Source organism: Delphinapterus leucas, chromosome 4, assembly GCF_059928025.1.
Source record: "Delphinapterus leucas isolate spDelLeu-1000000601 "Yukka" chromosome 4, BTC_Dleu_Yukka2, whole genome shotgun sequence".
Taxonomy (NCBI): domain Eukaryota; kingdom Metazoa; phylum Chordata; class Mammalia; order Artiodactyla; family Monodontidae; genus Delphinapterus; species Delphinapterus leucas.
Window position 1 is genome coordinate 56,673,858 of NC_143132.1, and position 25,299 is coordinate 56,699,156.

Below are 25,299 nucleotides of genomic sequence, written 5' to 3' on the forward strand. Positions count from 1 at the left end.
CTAATTTGGCATATTTGCTTTGGAGAGTAAATTCTGAACTACCTGATCTCCCCATGTTTGAAGATAACACTCTAGGTAAATTTAAAGCAAATGGATAACTGAAGATAGGCAATTTATTTCATAGATGATTTTAAGCAGTTGGGCCTGTGATGCATGTATTTATAACCCATTATTGATACCCAGGGACGGGTGTAGGATCTCCTATAGCAATTTCCTTGTCATCAAACAACTTCTCAGACCATATTGAAAGAGAAAAGAAAACTGGCAGACCGCATCTAGTCACCTTGCGGATGTGTTTACAAAAAAGAATGCAGTGATGGGCCTTTGTTTGCGGAATGCACATTTTGCAAAAGAATTCCTCTGAAGTCTTTGGATTGTCTGTGTTTGGTACTGAAGACTCAGAGTCGGTCTCTAGTGAGGTTAGTCAAAATGAGGAAAGCAACTGCAGGGCCATTATTGGCATACTGGATCATGTCAACAGTCTTCTGGGATCTGAAGGAATGACTGTGCACAGAACCAGCATCTTCAGGCAAGCAGGGAGCAAATCTCAAGGGAGATACTGCTTAGTTTTCAGAAGAAGATTGCCACTCACAGATCATCCCTGGATGTGAGGCCCCCTCCCCTCCCAACTATTAAGACTGAAAGAGTTTCCATTAACCAAGGTTTTTTAAAAAATAGGGGGTTGGTGGTGGTGGTCTAAGTTAATTGTACACGGGACAACCAAGATACTGTAGAGATGCTGAAACCTTACAAATGCGTCTTGGGGGGCTCTTTATGTCTCAGCACATAAAGCATTCAGCGAGAGGCAAGGTGTTAGATAACAAGTGATTTATTAGAATAGAATTCTTGTGAGGTCTACAGGTGGGCTGGCAGGAGGGTGCAGCCCCAAGAGCTTAGTGGGCTACAGTTTTATAATCAAAAAGTCGGGAGGGGGAGACCTTCCTCATTCTTGAGTAGATGTCAAGCTTCCATCATCAACTCCTACATGTCAGGTGGGGGAGTTTTTTTGTCCCTACATGGTCCAACTGGGACTGTCCTGGTACATTGAAAATGAGCAAAAAGGTGGTAACATATACTAACATGCGGTAAATTATCTCAGGTTTCAGTATAATGTCACCTTTTCCTTATATTTTTGCTTTTAGAGTGTGCAGAGAAGCATGTTCTAGGAATCATTAACTGACTGACCTCACTGGGCAGGATGTGGGTCTCATTCCACCATTGTTTTATTGTTTTGGGGCATGTCTCATGCTTCTGCTGCATGGTTTTGTTGCTAAGCAAGGCTTCTTGGTTTTTTTTTTTTTTTTTTTTAAACAGGTAATCTCTCTGAATAATTACCAAATACAAGCATATGGAAATGTACAATTTTAGACTTTCTTACTAATGAGAGAGAGTTTCGACTAATATTCCTAATGTTTTTTTCCCCCCCCATAAATTTATTTATTTATTTATTTATTTATTTATGGCTGTGTTGGGTCTTTGTTGCTGTGTGCGGGCTTCTCATTGCGGTGGCTTCTCTTGTTGCGCGGAGCACGGGCTCTATGCGCGTGGGCTTCAGTAGTTGTGGCTCGCAGGCTCTACAGTGCAGGCTCAGTAGTTGTGGCACACGGGCTTAGTTGCTCCGTGGCATGTGGGATCTTCCCGAACCAGGGATTGAACCCATGTCCCCTGCACTGACAGGCGGATTCTTAACCAGTGTACCACCAGGGAAGTCCCTGCTTGGTTTTTGTGGTTAAGTAAACCTGCTTTCTTGAGTGAAGTATGGGTCTCCCATACTTTTTTCTTTATTTATGATCCCTTAGTGGGATTAACTATTTAATCACCTACTTTGTCCCTTTACTCTGTCCCTATCAATACCACTTTAAATTTGGACAAATTATTATGTATCAGTAAATATTATATAGCCAATCTCTCCAACCCCCCAATAAATTGAAAGGTATCAGTTCAAAAAATCAACGTGGTGATTTCTAAAAACAATATAAATCTTTAAATAATAATGAGCTAGCTGATATGAGTTTGCTTTAGAGTAATGCAAGAAGTTACTGGAGGATTCACATAAAACAACCCTTTGTTCTACCCACCCCCTGAACTGATAGAGGCCACTTGATTTTTTTTTTTAATTTTATTTATTTATTTTTGAACTGTGTATGGGAATTAAAACATTTTAAACCACTTTACTGAGGTATGATTGAAATATAAAAAGTGGTACGTATTTAATGTATATGACTTGATGGTTTTGGAGCACTTGATTTTTTTTTTAAAAGCACACCCATTTAAGGAAGAAAGTATGGTTGTTTTTGAAATATTTCTTTTTGGATTGTGTTTTGTATTCTATTACTTTTTTTTTTTTAATGCACATAAAGTGTTAAAAGTTGCATGGAAAATAGGATTTTACTGGATCTCAGCCTGATGAAATGACAGTCAAAATTCAGTAGATTGACAAGACACAAGTCGAGGAAAGGATAAAAATGCATTCATGGGTAACACGAGGAACAGTGTGGTGAGGTAGTCAGGAATGATTCTAAAGCTGTTGCCTAGAGTGTGTGTGGTGGTGGAGGATATATGTTTTTCTGAACCTAAACGGCAAATAAGAATAAAAGTTTTTTTCATATCTGTGTATTGACTTAAAATAATATCTTGACTCTCCTGCTATTCTGAGTCAGAGTGACAAAATAGCATGATTTTATTTATTTTGATATATTCTCTTTGATACTAAATTTATGGCATGACATTTATTATCCTACTCTATTACGAATTTTTGGTATGAGGCGTTCTGAAACCTTTACCTTTCTTCTGAGACAGGGCTGTTAAATTAAAAAATGACTAAACTAATTTCATATATGTTCAGAATCCATTTTTACTTTGAAATTTCTCTACATAATATTTTCCATTCTCTTTCTCTCTCTTCCTCTGCATATTTCCCTTTTCTTCCTTCAACTCATACATCATTAGGAAACTTATAAAGCTCAAATGAACAAGTGTCTGGCTTTACATGCAAATGAGAATTCCTGTTTTTTCTTGACTTTATACATATGTGTATCCTGTCATCAGGGTATGATTTCATCATATTGATTGCCTGCAAAATTTACAGTACTCTTACACAATTTGTGGTTGGCTCAGCATGGTTTGTGGAATGAAAATGCTTTGTGTTCTAATTCCAGATATTGATTGACAATGTGTTACTTTGCAAACAAGAGCTGACTTCTTTCCTTAGCAGGATAACGAGAAAATTACTGACCTCCTCTCAAGACAGGTTTGGCAAATAGAGAATTACAAAATGCTTTGCATTAGAAGGGCTAAGTATTCTTCTAAGTGCTTTCACTTCTTCTTGGCATAGCAAATTGGTTCACTTGTGGGCTGTTTTAGGGAAAGACTTTAACCAGGAAGTACGTGTGACTTTGCTTTAGCCACTGAAAACATCTGTATATTGAAGAGGACCTGACCAAAAAGAGAGTTCTAGAACTATAAAAATGCCCTGACAGAGTCTGACCACGTACCCATAAATGAGGACACTAAGAGCTGCCATGCCATATTTTCCAGATGGATTCACTGTAATGCCTGCAACTTAGCCAATCTGAATCCTTGCCTACTCACTTTTAGACAGTCTCCTAATTGGGTCATTACTGGGAAAGGTAGAAAACAGTGTAATGGAGATCAGATGGGACTCTGAGCACAGTGAAGGGGATCTCAATGCTGCTGGTGGCGTGGCAGTCCAACACAACCAGGGCTGTTAGTATTGGCAAACACTTTAAAAATGAAATAAATGGGGGATCAACCAGCATTTCATTTGTCACTGTCTCAACAGCCCAAGGCAGAGCTCTGTTTTGCCAGCCACATTTTTAGATGGAAGCATGCATTTCAATCGCATTTGTTTTCCGGACACTTCAGGTAGTGTACCTCGGCTTGCTTGCCCTAGGCTGGCTCACTGATTCTCTATGGTGCATCTTCACAGCCATTTCCTCATAGCTTAGAGTTTCCAAGCACGCTGGGAATTTATGTTTATAAAATATTTAGTTGCCCTAGAATGTGAGACCTGCAAGGGTCACTAGGGAGAACTGAGCAGAAATCATTCTAAAGAGATAGCTGCTTACCCTCTTATAAAAGAAACACACACATACACACACGTACGCATGCACACAAGCACATATGCACGCACGCACAGTATACTAGAGAATTGCCACAGCCTCACAGTCTATGTGTGAAGGCTGTAGCTGTCAGTATACTTAGCTCCCCCATCCTCACTCTCACACCATATGTAAGTAAGTTCTGGCCTCAGTTCTAAGACCAGGCATATATTCTTTTTTTTGACAGGCATCTATTCTTGGACAAGTCATCATCTCTGAAAGACACAGAGTCCTATGACTAAAATAAAAATTAAAACCTCTCCTCTGGTCCACATTGATCTCAGGTATTTTTGAGATTTGATTAAAATTATACAGTCTTTGGGGGTGGGGGTGGGGTGGGGTGGAATTGACTTCAGCTGATAATTGTTGAAGTTGGGTGATTGGTACATGAGGGTTTCTTATGATATCCTCCATATGTGTATTTGTTTAAAGTCTTCTATAATACAAAGTTTAAAAAATATATAGTAGTTGAAAATAAAACCCTACTCTACCTACTTCTCAGCAGAGTTATGGGTGAGAATCATAGGAGACACTATATAAAAGTGTTTTGTGAATAGTAAAGCACTAGATCAGCTATATCTCAAAAAGTGTATCTTCAGGGTGAGTATATCAGACTCACCTTGTATACTAATTAAAAATATCGTTGCAGAGTTCCACAGACCTCTGGAATCAGACATGATGGCAGTCTATCTCAGAGGAATCTCCATTTTTTTTTTAGCTGTGTTGGGTCTTCGTTGCTGCGCGTGGGCTTTCTCTAGTTGTGGCAAGCAGGGACTACTCTTGGTTGCGGTGCGTCGGGCTCCAGAGCACAGGCTCAGTAGTTGTGGCGCACGGGCTTAGTTGCTCCGCGGCATGTGGGAACTTCCCGGACCAGGGCTCGAACCCGTGTCCCCTGCATTGGCAGGCAGATTCTTAACCACTGTGCCACCAGGGAAGTCCCAGAATCTCCATTTTTAATTAGTCCTTTATACCTCCCATCTCAGATGATGTTTCTGCATTATGAAATTTGAAAACCACGTACTACACGAGTCCTTCTTGACATTAGTAAGGTCTTTTTAGTGGATGGAGAAATTGCTTCTAGTGGGGTTGAGGATCTGTTTCCTATAAAGCCCAGGAATCTCTGTGCTAACCCCTCCCCCACTTACAATTTCTTTCTTTTTTTTTAAATTGTTTTGTTTTATTTTGAATTTTTGAATTTTATTTTATTTATTTTTTATACAGCACGTTCTTATTAGTCATCGTTTTATACACATCAGTGTATACATGTCAATCCCAATCTCCCAATTCATCACAACGCCCCCCCCACCACTTTCCCCCCTTGGTGTCCATATGTTTTGAACCCTTATTTCTAACTGTTGATTAAACCTTAAGTTCATGCTCTCTGCTGTCCCTACTTTGGCCCCACTTGGTTACTGAACCTTAAGCAGGATTCGTCCATTACGTGCTGGGCCCTCTTGCTTATATATCAGTCTTTGGCCTCAGTCACGTCATCACATGATTCTGTGTAGACTTCAGTCTGCCCAACCACACCTTTCGTCCAGACACTGCCAAGGCACTTCCTGGGTTCATTCAGCCTCAATTCTTTGTTGAACACCTTTTATGTAATAGCACTCCTCTAGGTGCTAGCAAACAATATAGTTAAAATCCCTTCTGTCATGTAATTTGCTCTGTAGATTTGGAGATTTGTTTTTCAGCAACTAACTAATACAACTTCAGATAGTGCTAAGTACCAAGAATAAAATAAACTGGGGGAAAAGGGTTTAGAGTTACAGTTGTCAGGGAAGGTCTCTCTGAAAAGGAAATATTTAAACAGAGACCTAAGATGAGGAGAATGTGGTAAAATGAAGTGGCAGAAGAGATGAAATAGTAAGTGCAAAGGCTCTGTGGCAGCAGTGAACTTATTACTTGAACTTAGAAGTTCAAGTTATAGCAAGGAGGCCACCGTGGCTGCATCATAATGGTCAAGGGTCAGAGTGGCAAGAGGTGAGGCTGGAGAGAGAGGGCCAGTGGCTAGATCCTATAAGACTTTGGAGAACGTGATAAAGAGTTTGGATTTTAAATACTGGCTGTGGCTACTGATCATGTTTTCATCAATCTCTTCAGGTGTTGCCATCTCACCTGAGGCCAGATAACCCTACAGAAGCTGTATCTCATTCCACCGTCCCCTATAGTGCTCAAAAGAAGGGCAGTCATAGTATGTAAATTGTTTCTATTTCCCATAATTCATACTCAGGAAAAACAGAGAAAAGCTGCTTTTTCCATGTTCTCCATCATACTGACGGCTATTTTTCACCGAACATAATCCTTAAAATCACCAGGAAACGATGTTAAACATGTTTCCCTCGCCCCCAACTGTGCAAGCCTGTGGTTACCACATCTGACCACTAGATGGTGGCTGTATATCAGTACCTAGAAACAATGAGTTTTCTATTTGACAAAAGGCAGTAAAGAATAAATGTGTTAAAGACATAAACAAAATATATGTGCATTTAAAATTCCTTTGGTTGAAAAGATCAACAGAAAAAGAAAAGGAGTCAGGTCCTGCAGCCTGCTTTTTGTCCAGTTATATTTTTCCTTGGGCGGATTTTCAGCTTCTTTGAGAATGGTCTTGGGACATGGAATACTTATATACGTAAGACAGGAACCCCACGGGTCGTGGCTATGACTATGGAACAGATTCCTCCTACTCCTCATTCACCCTACTCCTTATTTGGGGTTCTCTGGAATGTTTTCTTCTTGCCCTCTTATATTTTCTCTGGATGATTTCATTCACTCTCATGGCTTCAACTATGAAGTGTTTATGCTAATGATGTTCCAATTAATATCTTCACCAAGTATTCTCTAGACCTCCAGACCTATAATTCCAACTGCTTTTAGATAGCAGATAGATGGCTTTTGGTACTTGAAACTTAATAAACTTCAAACCAAACTCATAATCTTTCTTCTTGACTACTTCCTTCCCTTGAAATACTTTTCTTCTTATCTCAATTAATGGTGTTGCAACTTCATCAGTTGTCTCGAAGAAAAATCTCTGAGTTTCTGATTTTCACCTACTGCTCACTCTCTGTATTCACTTTGCCTTGAGGTACTGTTGATTTTACCTCTAAAATGTCTTGCAAATGCATTTGTTTCTTTTTATTTTCTCACCTCCATCATGGTTTCCATTCCTGTAATAAATCCTTAACTAAAGTCTGTTTCCATTTTGCAGTCCATTGTCCATATATCCTAAGGAAAAATCTTGTCAAAACTTAGATTTGAACTAGTCACTTCCTTGCATGAAATTCTTCTGCTCAGAGAATAAACTCCAAACCCCATATTCTACTACTCAAAGCTTTCAAGTTGTGGCTCCACTGACTTCCCAACCTCTTTCTGGCTTGTCCCAGCCACACAGCCCTGTTGAGTGTTCAGAGTCCCTGGTGGGGCCATGGATTCTTATGTGTCCATGGGAGTGTGTCCCTTTTCACATGCTTCTTGTCCTAGAACTTCTCTATCCTCCCCTGTGGGCCTCTAATTTCCCATCTTAGTATGCTTGTTGTAAAGCATTATCCCTTCCTTCCATAAAACTCTAAGAAGCAGGAGATTTTCTTGTCAGTGCTCGCATTGTACCAACATCCATTGTACACACGTCGATTATAATGTTTGTCTAATGGACTGTACTTATTCATTTATACGTCTGCACCCTGCCACTGAACGGAGACTTGCCTTGCAGCAGGTAGTGTTCTTTTTCCATCTTTATGTCTCCAGCAAGTTGATTACGTCTTGGAATATCTTAGGTGCTCAATAACTCTTGTTTTAATGAATGGAAAAATGAACAAATTCTGATATCCTCTGCATCTTCTCCAGAAGGCAGGAAAGGCCTTTCCCTGTTCCTCTTTCTCTTCCAGTTGCGCTTATGAATAATTTCACATGAGAAAGGAAGGAAAAAGGATGTCTGGAGATACTAGCTTCCAGACACAGAAAACACACCATCCTAGAAAAGGTAATCTTTAGGAAGAGGTGGGGGATGGAGCCATAGCTGGAATCATCAAAACCCAGAATCCCAAAAGGGTCCCCCAGTGCCACACCATTCCATAGTCATAGCCATAATAATCATGACTATTATATAAGCAAGTGATTATTACAAGCAATGGAATTAGGTTCAGATTTTAATTGACAGATTCCCCATGTCTTTTTCTACCCACACTGTTGCTCACTTGTGCTAATATCAGTTCATTAAAAAAGGTGGCTTTTGGGTGAGAGCTAGTTCCATAGTCATAGCCATGACCTGTGGGGTTCCTGTCTTACATATATGAGTATTCCTTGTTACAAGACCATTCTCAAAGAAGCTAAAAATCCTCCCAAGGGAAAATGTAACTGGACAGAAAGCAGGCTGCAGGCTGTGATGCCTCTTCTATTTCTTCTTCTGTTGCTGATCTTTTAAACCAAAGGAATTTTAAATGCACATATATTTTGCTTGTTTTTAATACATTAATTTATTCTCCCTTCCTTACTGCACACATGATGGTGGCACTGATGGAGGATGAACCTTGTGAACTGGTCGACTAGGAGATTACCTGAGGTTAAGGTACCTGACGGTATCGTTCACCTCTCTCTTCTCAGTAGTTGGTACTCTGGCTGGCATAGAGCAGGTGCCGCATAAGGGATTGAATCCCCACTGTTTATTTTCTTATTGGCAGACTTCAGTCTTTAGTTAATGTGTTATCTAGAACTGTTCATAACTTTTGGGGTAAAAGGTGCAAATATGAGCAACTCTGACTGTATTGAGGTGTCTGTGGAGACTGGGGAGGAGCTCATAGCCAGCCTTTGCTTCACTAGATAATCTGAATGTCTTTGGGTAGAAATCTGTGCATTACATACGTGCCGTTCGCTTGAAATGTGTGGCTCAGTCTGGATGCTCACTGTGTTTCTTTATTGCTTCACACAGAAGGAACAGAAAAGTAACTTCAAAAGTAAAAAGTTAGAATTTCTCTCTCGTTTTATGGCCAGAAAGAGTATATATTTCTGTCTCTAGTCCAACAGGTACATCTATTTGGTAGGAGGTAATAATAGCTGCACATGGATTTCATTTGTATTTAAATTTTATTGAAACAAATTTCAAGCTCTTTAGTGTGGATAGACATTCTTTGTAGGGCTTCTCAGATATTTCTTTAAACATGTGAACCACCTCAAATACCCAAAGATTCCTGCTGTGATGGTGTTATTTTTGGACAGGAAGTTACCTGAACCGTCATCTGTCTCCCTGCTCTTTGTGACTCCTGGGAAGACGATAGTTACCTTATTCTCTGCCAGCAGTGCCCTTCTAGCTGTCTTTCTTTACAAACTCTATCTCAGAGTGTCAATATAAGAATAATAATTACTTATGTTTGTATATGGCTTTGTATTGTTCCAAGTATTATATACAGTTTTACTCATTTGATCCTCATAACCATAAATTATGAAGTACTATGGATTCACTTTAAAGATGAGAAAACTGAGGCTTAGAGATATTTTTAAGCCAAGTTCATACCAATAACAATATAAGTGATGGAAGTAGGTTCATGTTTCAGTTTTCAGATTCCCCATCTCTTTTTTACCCACACTGTTGCTCACTTTTGCTAATGTCAGTTCATTAGAAAAGGTGGCTTTTGGGTGAGAGCTAGTTTTATTTAGCACACCTGGAAATGGCATCCTAATAACAATATTCCTGCTAATAACCTTTTTTTCTTATTCACGGAATAGAGAAGCCCTTATAATTATTAGCCAGTGTCTGCTCTGTACTCCAGGCCCCTGACAATGAGCACATGGGCACGGGTGTACTATTCTTGGGAAGAGCATTAATAATTAGATATTACTTGGGGAAAAGGGCAAAACTTCATCAAAAGACAAAGTGCTAGCTTTGATATCTCTCTGTGCAGTGGCTGGAACACTCCTAGTGCTTGCTTCTAATCTGAAGATTACCTGGCAGCTGTGCCCTTTTTCTTGTGAAATATCTGTTCTTATGGGAAACCAGTACCAACACATATTGAGAATTTTTATGTCTTATTAAAGGTTGTTCACTGATATTTGTAGGATTCTGCAGCACCTACCACATTATTACCAGGCAAATTCTAAATTTACTCAGAGAGAAATAATATTATGAAAAGAGTTTTTCAAAATTATAAGGGATTTCACTACGGGGTGACCACCTTTGCCACTGAAAAAGTCTCCTGTGACACTTCTTTATTGCTTTGAAGTGGCTTGGAGTGGGCCTTGCCTCAGAGCTGGTATTTTAAGAGGAAAGCCTTTAATATCACTATTGCAGTATATTCAGACAAGACTGGACATGGATCATGTAGCATCAGAAGACTGAGCAATGGGAGGGTCAGTTCATATTTGGGGCAAGAGGAGGGATACATATCTCTGCAGATACTCAAGGCTGTCTGATCCTGCAAAAAACAAAACAACATCTCCCCCACAAAACTCCACTTTACTGCACAGATTCTGCATAGCCCTTGGTGCCCAAACGATTGTTCTCTATATCTGTGTCTCTATTTCTGCCCTGCAAACCGGTTCATCTGTACCATTTTTCTAGGTTACACATATATGCATTAATGTACGATATTTGTTTTTCTCTTTCTGACTTACTTCACTCTGTATGACAGTCTCTAGATCCATCCAGGTCTCTACAAATGACCCAATTTTGTTCCTTTTTATGGATGAGTAATATTCCATTGTATATATGTACCACATCCTCTTTATCCATTCGTCTGTTGATGGGCATTTAGGTTGCTTCCATGACCCGGCTATTGTAAATAGTGCTGCAATGAACATTGGAGTGCAAGTGTCTTTTTGAATTATGGTTTTCTCTGGGTATATGCCCAGTAGTGGGATTGCTGGATCATATGGTAATTCTATTTTTAGTTTTTTAAGGAACCTCCATACTGTTCTCCATAGTGGCTGTATCAATTTGCATACCCACCAACAGTGCAAAAGGGTTCCCTTTTCTCCACACCCTCTCCAGCATTTGTTGTTTGTAGATTTTCAGATGATGCCCATTCTAACTGGTGTGAGGTGATACTTCATTGTAGTTTTGATTTGCATTTCTCTAATAATTAGATATGCTGAGCAGCGTTTCATGTGCTTCTTGGCCATCTGTATGTCTTCTTTGGAGAAATGTCTATTTAGGGCTTCTGCCCATTTTTGGGTTGGGTTTTTTTTTTTTTTTAATATTGAGCTGCATGAGCTGCTTATATATTTTGGAGATTAATCCTTTGTCCGTTGATTTGTTTGCAAGTATTTTCTCCCATTCTGAGGGTTCTCCTTTCATGTTGTTTGTAGTTTCCTTTGCTTTCCAAGAGCTTTTAAGTTTCATTAGGTCCCATTTGTTTATTTTTGTTTTTATCTCCATTACTCTAGGAGGTGGATCAAAAAAGATCTTGCTGTGATTTATGTCAAAGAGTGTTCTTTCTATGTTTTCCTCTAAGAGTTTTATAGTGTCCGGTCTTACATTTAGCTCTCTAATCCATTTTGAGTTTATTTTTGTGTATGGTGTTAGGGAGTGTTCTAATTTCATTCTTTTCCATGTAGCTGTCCAGTTTTCTCAGCACCACTTACTGAAGAGACCATCTTTTCTCCATTGTATATCCTTGCCTCCTTTGTCGTAGATTAGTTGACCATAGGTACGTGGGTTTATCTCTGGGCTTTCTATCCTGTTCCATTGTTCTATATTTCTCTTTTTGTGCCAGTACCATATTGTCTTGATTACTGTAACTTTGTAGTATAGTCTGAAGTCATGGAGTCTGATTCCTCCAGCTCCATTTTTTCCCTCAAGACTGCTTTGGCTATTTGGGGTGTTTTGTGTCTCCAAACAAATTTTAAGATTTTTTTTGCTCTAGTTCTGTGAAAAATGCCATTGGTAATTTGATAGGGATTGCACTGAATCTGTAGATTGCTTTCGGTAGTATACTCATTTTCACAATATTGATTCTTCCAATCCAAGAACATGGTATATCTCTCCATCTGTTGGAATCATCTTCAATTTCTCTAATCAGTGTCTTACAGTTTTCTGCATACAAGTCTTTTTTCTCCCTAGGTAGATTTATTCCTAGGTATTTTAATCTTTTTGTTGCAGTGGTAAATGGAAGTGTTTCCTTAATTTCTCTTTCAGATTTTTCATCATTAGTGTATAGAAATTCAAGATATTTCTGTGCCTTACTTTTGTATCTTGAAACTTTACCAAATTCATTGATTAGCTCTAGTAGTTTTCCGGTGGTATCTTAGGATTCTCTATGTATAGTATCATGTCATCTGCAAACAATGACAGTTTTACTTCTTCTTTACCAATTTGTATTCCTTTTATTTCTTTTTCTTGTCTGATTGCCGTGACTAGGACTTCCAAAAGTGTGTTGAATAATAGTGGTGGGAGTTGACATCCTTGTCTTATTCCTGATCTTAGAGGAAATGCTTTCTGTTTTTCACCATTGAGAACAATGTTTGCTGTGGGTTTGTCATATATGGCCTTTATTATGTTGGGGCAGGTTCCGTTTATGCCCACTTTCTGGAGAGTTTTTATAATAAATGGGTGTTGAATTTTGTCAAAAGATTTTTCTGCATCTATTGAGATCATATGGTTTTTCTTCTTCAAGTTGTTAATATGGTTTATCACATTGATTTGTGTATATTGAAGAATCCTTGCATCCCTGGGATAAATCTGACTTGATCATGATGTATGATCCTTTTACTGTATTGTTGGATTCTGTTTGCTAGTATTTTGTTGAGGATTTTTGCATCTATATTCGTCAGTAATATTGGTCTGTAATTTTTTGTAGTATATTTGTCTGGTTTTGGTATCACGGTGATGATGGCCTCATAGAATGAGATTGGTAGTGTTCCTTCCTCTGCAGTTGCTTGGAAGAGTTTGAGAAGGATGGGTGTTAGCTGTTCTCTAAATGTTTGATAGAGTTAACCTGTGAAGCCATCTGGTCCTGGACTTTTGTTTGTTGGAAGATTTTTAATCACAGTTTCAATTTCATTACTTGTGATTGGTCTGTTCATATTTTCTATTTCTTCCTGGTTCAGTCTTGGAAGGTTATACCTTTCTAAGAATTTGTCCACTACTTCCAGGTTGTCTATTTTATTGGCATAGTGTTGCTTGTAGTAGTCTCTTAGGATGCTTTGTATTTCTGCAGTGTCTGTTGTAACTTCTCCTTTTTCATTTCTAATTTCATTGATTTGAGTCCTCTCCCTCTTTATGAGTCTGGCTAATGGTTCATCAATTTTGCTTATTGTCTCAAAGAACCAGCTTTTAATTTTATTGATCTTTGCTATTGTTGTTTTTTGTTTCTATTTCATTTATTTCTGCTCTGATTTTTATGATTTCTTTCCTTCTACTAACTTTGGGTTTTGTTTGTTCTTCTTTCTCTAGTTCCTTTAGGTGTAAGGTTAGGTTGTTTGTTTGAGATTTTTCTTGTTTCTTGAGGTAGACTTGTATTGCTATAAACTTCCCTCTTAGAACTGCTTTTGCTGCCTCCCATAGGTTTTGGATCTTCGTGTTTTTGTTGTAATTTGTCTCTAGGTATTTTTTGATTTCCTCTTTGATTTCTTCAGTGATCTTTCGCTTGTTTAGTAACGTATTGTTTAGCCCCCACGTGTTTGTGTTTTTTATGTTTTTTTCCTATAACTGATTTCTGATCTCATAGCATTGTGATCAGAAAAGATGCTTGACATGATTTCAATTTTCTTAAATTTACTGAGGCTTGATTTGTGACCCAAGATGTGATCTATCCTGGAGAATGTTCCTTGTGCACTTGAGAAGAAAGTGTAATCTGCTGTTTTTGGATGGAATTTCCTTTAAACATCAATTAAATCTATCTGGTCTACTGTGTCATTTAAAGCTTGTTTTTCCTTATTAATTTTCCTTTGGATGATCTGTCCATTGGCGTAAGTGAGGTGTTAAAGTCCCCCACTATTATTGTGTTGCTGTCAATTTCCTCTTTTATAGCTGTTAGCAGTTGCCTTATGTATTGTGGTGCTCCTATGTTGGGTGTATATATATTTATAATGTTTATATCTTCTTTTTGAATTGATCCCTTGATCATTATGTAGTGTCCTTCCTTGTCTCTTATAACGTTCTTTATTTTAAAGTCTATTTTATCTGGTATGAGTATTGATACTCCAGCTTTCTTTGGATTTCCATTTGCATAGAATATCTTTTTCCATCCCCTTACCTTGAGTCTGTATGTGTCCCTAGGTCTGAAGTGGGTCTCTTGTAGACAATGTATATATGGGTCTTGTTTCTGTATCCATTCAGCGAGCCTGTGTCTTTTGCTTCAGCATTAATCCATTCACATTTAAAGTAATTATTGATATGTATGTTCCTATGACCATTTTCTTAATTGTTTTGGATTTGTTTTTGTAGGTCCTTTTCTTCTCTTGTGTTTCCCACTTAGAGAAGTTCTTTTATCATTTGTTGTAGAGCTGGTTTGGTGGTGATGAATTCTTTTAGCTTTTACTTGTCTGTAAAGCTTTTGATTTCTCCATCAAATCTGAATGAGATCCTTGCTGGGTAGAGTAATCTTGTTTGTAGTTGCTTCCCTTTCATCACTTTAAATATATCGTGCCACTGCTTTCTGGCTTGTAGAATTCCTTCTGAGAAATCAGCTGTTAACCTTATGGGGGTTCCCTTGTATGTTATTTGTTGTTTTCCCATGCTGCTTTTAATAATTTTTCTTTGTCTTTAATTTTTTTCAGTTTGAGTACTCTGTGTCTTGGTGTGTTTCTCCTTGGGTTTATCCTGCCTGGTACTCTCTGCACTTCCTGGACTTGGGTGGCTATTACCTTTCCCACGTTAGGGAAGTTTTTGACAATAAACTTTTTAAATATTTCTCAGTTCCTTTCTCTCTCTCTTCTCCTTCTGGGACCCCTATAATTCGAATGTTGTTGCGTTTAATATTGTCCCAGGGGTTCCTTAGGTTGTCTTCATTTCTTTTCATTCTTTTTTCTTTATTCTGTTCCATGGCAGTGAATTCCACTATTCTGTCTTCCAGGTCACTTATCCATTCTTCTGCCTCAGTTATTCTGCTATTGATTCCTTCTAGTGTACTTTTCATTTTAGTTATTTTATTGTTCATCTCTGTTTGTTTGTTCTTTAATTCTTCTAGGTGTTTGTTCTTTAATTCTTCTAGGTCTTTATTAAACATTTCTTGCATCGTCTTGATCTTTGCCTCCATTCTTTTTCCAAGTCCTGGATCATCTTCACTATCATTATTCTGAATTCTTTTTCTGGAAGGTTTCTTGTCTCTACTTCGTTTAGTTGTTTTTGTGTGGTTTTATCTTGTTCCTTCATCTGGTACATGGCCCTCTGCCTTTTCATCTTGTCTGTCTTTCAGTGAATATGGTTTTTGTTCCACAGGCTGCAGGACTGTAGTTCTTCTTGCTTCTGCTGTCTGCCCTCTGGTGGATGAGGCTATCTAAGAGGCTTGTGCAAGTTTCCTGATGGGAGGGACTGGTGGTGGGTAGAGCTGACTGTTGCTCTGGTGGGCAGAGCTCAGTAAAACTTTAATCTGCTTGACTGCTGATGGGTGGGGCTGGGTTCCCTCCTTGCTGATTGTTTGGCCTGAGGCGACCCAATACTGGAGACTACCTGGGCTCTTTGATGGGACTAATGGCAGACTCTGGGAGGGCTCATGCTAAGGAGTACTTCCCAGAACTTCTGCTGCCAGTGTCCTTGTCCTCATGGTGAGCCATAGCCACCCCCTGCCTCTGCAGGAGACCCTCCCACACTAACAGGTGGTCTGGTTCAGTGTCCTATGGGGTCACTGCTCCTTCCCCTGGGTCCTGATGCACACCCTACTTTGTGTGTGCCCTCCAAGAGTGGAGTCTCTGTTTCCCCCAGTCCTGTTGAAGTCCTGCAGTCAAATCCTGCTAGCCTTCAAAGTCTGATTCTCTAGGAATTCCTCCTCTTGTTGCCGGACCCCACGTTGGGAAGCCTGATGTGAGACTCAGAACCTTCACTCCATCGTGTGGACTTCTGTGGTATAACTGTTCTCCAGTTTGTGAGTCAGCCACCCAGCAGTTATGGGATTTGATTTTATTGTGATTGAGCCCCTCCTACCGTCTCATTGTGGCTTCTCCTTTGTCTTTGGATGTGGGGTATCTTTTTTGGTGAGTTCCAGTATCTTCCTGTCCATGATCGTTCAGCAGTTAGTTTTGATTCCGGTGCTCTCCAAGAGGGAGTGAGCTCTCGTCCTTCTACTCCACCATCTTGAACCAATCTCCCACAAGTAATGTGTTTGAAAGGGCTTTGAGTATTATAAAATACCAAATAGTTATTGTTCATATGTTCATCAGATGACTAGTAAGGATTTGTTTTCCAAATGCTGCACCTTTTATGGTCAGTAATGTTCTTTTGTCCTACTTGTGTCTCTAGATTTCCATTTTGAGTGCGCACTCCCATGCTGTCATGGAACAGAGTCCCAAACCTTCGGTCTAGGAGTTGCTGAAGAAAGTGCTTCCTCTAGCTTAGGCACACTGAACTGTTCCCACATGGAGAGAGAAACTGTGGAGGAGTTTGCTGGCCCCCATTCCCTTCAGTGTGTGTGTAGGAGGCCAGGATTTAGCTGTAGTTTGAGAAATAAATGCCTGAAGCTTAGAGAAAGAAAGAATGCCAGGACAGAGCGAGTTTTAGGTTATTCTTGCAGCTCAGGTATAATTTTAACTACAAGGTAAAACAGGGAAGAAGCAGAGTGACCTCATTCCAAGTGAGAATTTTTATGCAAAGGCAGTAGCTCTCCAAACAGAGGATACACATAAAGAGGGAAGCTTTATAGACTGAGCTAGAGGATCTGCAGTGGAGCTGTAATCATTGATCAGGCATATTCATCTTCTCCTACCAGTGCCATTTACACAGGCATATCCAAAGCTGATCTTTGGATAGGGAGAGCACGGGCAAGGGGTGACACCAGCGAAGAGGGGACCAGACCACCAGGGCTGCCCCTCCAGAAGGAGGTAAAGCAGACCTGAGGGGACAGTCTCCAGGAGCTTCCTAGAGACTTAACCCCAGGGAATACTTGTAAGGCAGTTAAAGACTTGGGGACATCTTGAGCTTTTTGGCTATTTCAGTTTTGATGTTTGTCAGTTACTTTTCCTTCATTTTGGAAGCATGCCTGCAAGAACTACTTGGTTTGTATTGATTTGACTGTCCAAAGAATAGTTTTTTTTGGGTCTTTGAATGTAGGTTTAAGACAAAAGAGATATGACAGCCTAAAGTAATATAGATTTTTATTATTGTCATTGTTTTGGTTTTCATTTTTTTCTTGGTTCCATCTCCCACACTAGGCTTGCATGTGTTAATCAGTAGTCTGGTTCTGAATGTCTGTTGAACTAATGTTGATTGCCCAGTAGGTATTCATTGATGTGTTAAGTGCTACCAGGAACTTTTTAAAAAAGGAAAAAAAAAAAAATACAACTCTGTCATTCAAAGAGCTGGGAAAACAAAGCATAAGGAATGATAATTTACAAAAAATTAGAAAGAAATATAGATCTTTACGTGATTAAAAAGTCCCATGTCATCTCTTCCCTTCCCTTATTTATATTTTGTTGAATTTCCTGTCACAACACACACACATACACAGAGTCACTCAAGAAATTTCCAGTAACTATGGACACAGTAAAACTCTTAAGAGGCCAGCTTCAATATTAATAGATCTCTGATAAGGTAGTGAATAATTAATTCTAAAATTAGTAAGATGAACACAATACTGGATGAAAACAGGGGAGGATGAATAATGGCTAAAATATTTTAGGACCATTTTATAGAAGAGGTAGAATTTAAACTAAGCAGTAAATAATGGATAGAATTTGGTTAGGAGGAAGGAGATGAGAACAGTGTGAACAATGGTGTGGCGAAGGAAAAGGCCAATAAATAAATAGATGAGCAGGGGTAGAATGGAGAAGATTAATATTTGGAAACGAAATTGAAAGAGTGTGAGGCTTGCTTTTGGAAGGTCTTAATACCAGTTTAGGAATTGGGATGTAGCTCTTCTGAAGAAAGCAAAGATTTATGAAAGAGATACCCTTATTGCCATTGTAAAGAAAATTTTTCCTAAACATGTGAGTGTATGTGCATGTTCACAGGCACAAGGATGCACATGTTGATAACTGTTGTAGTAACATGAGCTGCTACCACCCATGTTGAAAAGTACCAGAATAGTTATTTTTCACTGATGAAGTAAACTAGAGCCGTCTTAAAAGAGGATGGGTGGGTGTTGACCAAAAGTGTTTCGAGATGGTCTCAGACACGCCCCTAGTGCCAGCACATCCTAGTCGGCACTGTGATATGATATGGTTCATGTAATAATCAACAAGCAATGATGCCAGCTAAATTTTAAGAAGTGCTTTCAAATGTTAACGTAATTTTGAAGATGAACGTGTTTCACAGTAGAATTCCAGTTTGTCTGCTAGTTGATGAGGTTTGTAAACTCTTAAGAGAAAATGATTAACCTAATTAATTATTTAATACCTAAGGATGAGAAGGGAGGGCTCTAAATTGTCCTGCCTTCAATATTATTATATGCATCATATGTATTATTACAATATACTTTGTGTTGCATTTCTGTATATATTTAACCAAAAATACTATCTTCTTTTATGATTATTAAATTATCTTGGGCTGTGGATATTAGCTAGATAGCTATTCTATATTAGAATCAACACTTGTCCCTGAGTTATACCTATTATCAAAAATGAAGCCTAGATTTGTACCCTTCAGTATATATTTATAAAATGTCATTTGAAAATAAGTCTTTAAGGTTTATTGAATGACATGCTGTTGTATGGGCTTTTAAATGCAGAAGGCTGACTTCTTCTTTCTTCTCTGTTCAGAAAGCCCTTTGGTAACTTTTACATCCCCTTATAGGAAGTATGCCTGCCTTGTTTGTGGCTTTCAGTCACTAATTTTTTTTTTAAGGGGAATTAAATGTAAAAGGCCACGTCCTTAGAGGTTAATGTGACTTATGAGAGTCAAGTAAAAATCTAAGGCTACTTCTGCCCCTGGGTTCCTTTTGACTGCAGGTAAACTAAGAAACACACTTAATCTGTGAAATAGTAATTGTACAGTCACCTTAGTCAATTTGTTTTCCTAATACTGCTTGAAACTTTCCCTTTAATTTTCCACCCCTCACACATTCTTTTTATAATGGCTCATCCTTCCAACACTATTTAGTATTTAATAGTCTTTATTTCTTTGCTGTTTTACAAGTACATACTTATCATATTTATACATGGGCCTCTTCTGATCTCTTTATTCTCATATTCTCTCCCTCTCCCTCCCTCCTTCCCTTCCTCTCCCCCCTCACCCCCCACCCCCCGCCCCCATCTCAGAAGAGGAGGGGGTGTTTGTCTTTGGGTCTCACATCCCCCTGTCTCTTCTCAAAGCCTGACTCCTCTGAATGGGGGCGCTGAGAGGGCATCTGAGAAAAAGGGAAAGTGGTCTCTTCATTTAACTCCTCATGTTTGAGGTTTCTGTGTTTCTCTGCCAACATCCGTGGGTCACACTGAAATTGAGACCAGGAAGAAGAGAAAAAACAGATTTTGGCAAGGAGCTATAAATTTCTGCAACATAGGGTACATACATTTTGAAAACTTAAGTCAGATAAATCAATCAGTCATTGAGATTACAATTTACATAAAATAACCTGGGGAAGAAACAGCCACCATGAAACAAGTTGTACAGGATTCTAGATGACACCAAATGCCAGTGTCCAAAGGGATTGTGATCTGTTAGCTGCTATTTCTGAAAATGTTTTTTTTGCACCTTTAGAACTCCTGAAAGCTAAAATTTCCTTCAGATATCTCAACCCCTGAAGGACTAGTGAGGCACTTGTTTTGGGGCCACGTGGTGATCATGCTCTGATTTAGTTCTGGCTTTTCTCAGTGTAAGAGGACCAGCTGCCTTAGGGGTTTTTGCTGGTTATTTGTGATGGTGCAGCTCAACCAACTGTACCATCCACCAGTGCCCGCCTGTGCCTGGCTTCCAGGCCAGCGTCACCCCATTCTAATCTTGGAGATGCTTTAGATGAGATACTGAGTAATGCAGGGCCAATTACAGAAGATAAATCAAGTGCTGAGAGGTCAGATACACATTTCAGAAGCAATATAGAGGAAATTAGAGAAAAATATAGAGAGGAAATGGAGGCAGGTCTAAATTATGATCAGTAAATGTTATTATAAGTTATTTCAGTATACTGCCAGTCTCTGTGAGGTTACTTTTTAAAGATCAGGCTTTTTTCTAGCCATGTTAATTGATACATGTTGTGGATACCACTAAAAACTGAATTAAGAAGGTGGTTTATAGTATCCATGGAGACCACAAGAAACTGCTGATGTCCAGGATTACGTCAGTGCTTGAGAGACCCATGGTATCCTCTCTTCATTCATGCCGTTCTCTTTCTTGCCCACTTCTGCCTTCTATTGGAACAGAAATTACTGGGAAGTATACAAAATGATAAGCAATGTGGCTTTAAATCTCACTTGACAGAATTTCTCCAACTCATCTCACCCATTGCTGTGCTAACATTTAGAACCAGACATACTTACAGATCAGTAACACCAGCAGACAGGAGGCAGGAGCCCAGCCTCTTAGTCCTGGCTTTGCCGCTGCTTCACCAAGTGGTGAATCTTGGACAGTTGTTTCCCGTCTCAGTTTCCATGTATTAACTCAGGCGTTGGATATAGATGCTTTTAAAGACCCTTATATTCTGTGATGTGAGCTAACAATTCACTAATGCAAAGTTAGGGAAACAAACTCAAGTCACACTGCTTTTCCCATTTGTCTCTTTCATGATTTTCTTTCATTCATTCTGGCAGAATATATTTTTGCCTAACAATATGGCCAACAAGACAAGGCAAGAGGATGAGGCAGTGGGTGGACCTATCCTTTACACCAACATAATGTGCCCGGAAAACTGGGTCACAGGAGTCTATAACTGGTATAGATCTCATAGTTTGCCTTGGCCATATTGTAAGATTCAAATAAAGAAAAAGTGGCTCAGGAAAGTGAAGTGACTAGCTTAAGGTGAAACACTGGCAAACTCAAGAGCAGTGTCCTTTTTTTTTTCTTTTCTTTGAGTGCATCATATTTTTTATCATGGTACAATGTATGTAACATAAAATTTACCATTTTAACAATTTTATGTGTGACATTCAGTGGCATTACATATACTCACATTGTCTTAAGGGCAGCGTCTTGTCTGTTCAGGCTGCTGTAACAAAACACCTCAGGTTGGGTGGCTTACAAGTAACAGGAATTTATTTCTCACAGTTCTAGAGGCTGGAAGTCTGAGATCAGGGTGCCAGTATGGTCAGGTGAGGGCCATCTTCTGGGTGGCGGACTTCTCCTTGTGTCGTCACATGGTGGAAGGGGAGAGGGAGCTCTCTTGGGCCTCTTTTATAAGGGCACTAATTCCATTCATGAGGACTATGCCTCACGACTCAGTCCCCTCACAAGGGCCCATCCCCTAATATCATCAGGTTGTGCATTAAGATTTCAACATGAGAATTTAGGGGGAACACAAATATTTAGCCTATATCAAGTAGGAAATAGAGCCCATGTCTTTTAACTATTAATTCTGTGATGTCTTTATGTCTTACTATGCTGGCTTTCTTTCCTATATTGAAAACATTATAGTACATTAAGAGCCAAGTGTGGAAGCAAGGGACGCAAATCATACATATGGTAACTTTGTCTGCAGACAGATTTAGCAAAACTTGCTAAAATTATTAAATTTTATACTATAAGAGCAGAGTTTTAGATTGTTGTAATTATTGAGAGTTAAGTGTTAATTAAGCACAAAGTGACTCAAGATATTGCTATACGGTTTTCATTAGCTTATAGTCAGAAGGTGATAGTTCTTTTAGAAAAATAAGATGCTGATTGTTACCATTTACACATAGAATTCAAAATTATTCTCACAATTCAAAATATGAAAAACTCATAAAATCCTTAGACTATATTAAAATGTTTTAAATATTGTTTACAATGTGGCAATAGCAAAAAGTTCAGAGTGCCTCTTTTTTTTTTTTTTTTTTTTTTTTTGCCGTATGTGGGCCTCTCGCTGCAGTGGTCTCTCCCGTTGCGGAGCACAGGCTCCGGATGCGCAGGCTCAGTGGCCATGGCTCACGGGCCCAGCCGCTCCACGGCATGTGGGATCCTCCCGGACCGGGACACGAACCCGCGTCCCCCGCATCGGCAGGCGGACTCTCAACCACTGCGCCACCAGGGAAGCCCCCAGAGTGCCTCTTTATAAAATTATAGAGTATTTTCTTCTTGCATAGGTACTTTTTACACATGTATCAGCACTGCATGATTGCAAATATTTAGATATAAAGAAAAACCCTGTAGAGCCAACATCACAATTATGTTTTAAAACCATGTCTCTTTTACTGCTCTTAAATGAATTGTAAATGTTTAATTGCAGCTTACACAAAATGACTCTGTGTTGGAAGCAGCATGTAATCAAAGTACGAAAATGCTTCCCCTCTTGTAATGCACAGTGATGCCTTGAATCACAGATCCTCTGAGAATAAAGTTGGTCTTGGAATCTGGCCATGCCAGTGTTGGGCTGGGAGCAGTGATGGATGAAAAGGAGGATGCAGCAGAATAATTTTAAATGTATTTTTAGTGTGGGAGTGCCAGAGCTTGAGCAAGCGTAAGAGGAGGAGTACATTCCCCTCCACTCCAATTTTAAGATCCTGTTACCTGAAAATGGAGGAACTGCCTATCTCTTTGGCCATTAGCAACTATAGATTCTGTTTTATTGGGCAAAGGATCATCTCAGGGTAGAAAAGAATGTCTCCCAGGCAAGCCAAGTATTCTAAGTAAACTTGATTGGAGGGGAATAAATACTAATAACAGCTACCCCTGTTGAGCACATACTCTGTGTCAAGCACTGTGAAATAAGGTTTATTATTCCCCAAAAACTTATGTGGATATTATTGTCTCCCATTTTATTATAAAGTCAGAACAATTCATTGAGACTGAATAAATTGTCCTAGCTCACAAAACTATAAGTAAACTGGGAATTTATCCTAGGTCCGTGTGGTTCAAGAACTCTTGCTTTTTCCTCTGTACTGTGTACCTGGCGCTGAGGTTTAGAATATATTATTATTATTATTTTTTATTTTTTATTTTTTTGCAGTAGGCAGGCCTCTCACTGCTGTGGCCTCTCCCACTGCGGAGCACAGGCTCCGGATGCGCAGGCCCAGTGGCCATGGCTCACGGGCCCAGCTGCTCCGCGGCACGTGGGATCCTCCCGGACCGGGGCACGAACCCGTGTCTCCTGCACCGGCAGGTGGACTCTCAACCACTGCGCCACCAGGGAAGCCCCTAGAATATATTATTAAACTAAATATTATTTTTACTTTCAGTAGTTTTCTGAAACTGAGGGGTAGCATTGGTATATAATTTTTATAATGACTTTTCTGATTCTATCATATAGTACAGTATAGTAAATATCTCACTTGTCTTCAAACCTTGACGTTTAATTATATTCACCTTTGGGACTGCTATTACCGTCCCCTAAGACCAGAGACCTTGGTGAGTTAATTATGATCCTTTCTGTCTTATGCACCTTGGAGAGAAAAATAATCTTCTTGTCATCAGGGCTTTAAAATTGCTTTTATATTTACAAATGGAAGCCTTGAGAAATTTCCTGTCTTCAGATCTGTTGTGCAAAGTGAGGAAGCCTTGGTCATTCCTGCCACGCTGTGTATGTTCAAGGGATTTCAGTAATCCTCATAACCTGATATCTTATCACTATTCCTTTTCCTCATCTGATACCCCTAGGCATTTTCTAACAGGGATAGATGCACTTTATAACATGCTATTCAACATCTTTCATCTGTGCCTCATGGGATTCCTAATTAGAACTTCCCTCCTTACTGTATAAAGCTAAGAAAAAGTTACAAGAAGTCCCATACACACAGCTAGCAAAATCATAGATCATTTCTGTGTACTGACAAGGGTCAAACAGGCGCAGGAAACCCAAATATAACCCTACCAATTAGGGAAGGGACATTCATACACGAAGATCTGTGGGATTTAGATGATGACTGAATAGCCAAATTTCAAGGTCTGTTAAGAAATTGAAAAACAAAGAACCTGATCTTGTCAAAAAAGAGCAAGATCTTGTCACTTACAAAGAAAGAATTTGAGATGAAATAATATCAGTAATGTAGAGCTGCTGAGAAGAGGAGGTTATTTTCACCTGCCCGACCCCTTATTTTATATTGTTCTATTGATGAACCGCACGTCAAGATGCCTGGAGGCAGTGCTGGCTATTGCCTTGAAGTCTGAGGTCGTAGGTTTAGGTCTTAGCTGTGTCATGTATTTAACTTTGTGAAACAAATGTCTTATCTTCTTTGAGCCTCCATTTACATAGCTGTAAGACAGAGACAGTAAAACCTGCCTTACCTACTTCACAGGCATTTGTGAGAATAAAGTGAGGTAGTGGATTGGTAATGTATGGGAATTAACTTTGTTAATTGTAAGATAGTATTAGCATAACTGGCTGCATAATTTGTGGGGTCCAGTGCAAAATAAAAATGCTGGCCCCTTGTTCAGAAACTATTAAAAATTTCAAGATGTCAATAGCAAAGCCTTAAATCGAAGACAGGGTTCTTCTAAGCATAGGGCCCTGTGTGACTACATAGGTTGTATGCCCATGTTGCCAGTCCTGAGTGTTCATAGTAGTATAGGATACTCCTCCTTGCTCCACTTGTCCTACTGCAGCTGTAAGAATTGAGAGAGTGCTCACTTTTATTATTGTAGCAAGACTGCTTTGTCTTTCTGATGTCCTGCTGCTTGTAATGCATTTCCCCTTAGAAGCAGGTGCTTAGGAATGATATAAGTGCATAGGAAGTTAGACTTAGTTATCATCACACTTCTGGTACAGTAGGGGTTAAACTGTAAAACTTGTTTTTAAACAAGTTAAACTGTTAACTTGTAACAGTTTAAACAAGTTAAACTGTTAACTTGTAAACTGTTAAACTGTTAAGCTTGATCCAGGCAATACTTCTCTAATGATAGTTAATTATTGTTAATGGTTAAAATCTTTCCATGGGGAACTGGAATTTATGAATTTTCACTCTGCAGCTTTTAGAACACAGCCTACCCTTCAGCTGGGAACTTCCTGTACTTTTCTCCAGCAGACCAGCTGCCACATTA

At 39.2% G+C, this 25,299-nt stretch overlaps 1 pseudogene; it reads left to right on the forward strand.

Moving 5' to 3' along the window:
* Positions 1–335: 335 nt before the first annotated feature.
* LOC111172323 (lysocardiolipin acyltransferase 1 pseudogene) overlaps positions 336–25,299 on the forward strand; it is a 60,388-nt pseudogene continuing 35,424 nt past the window's right edge.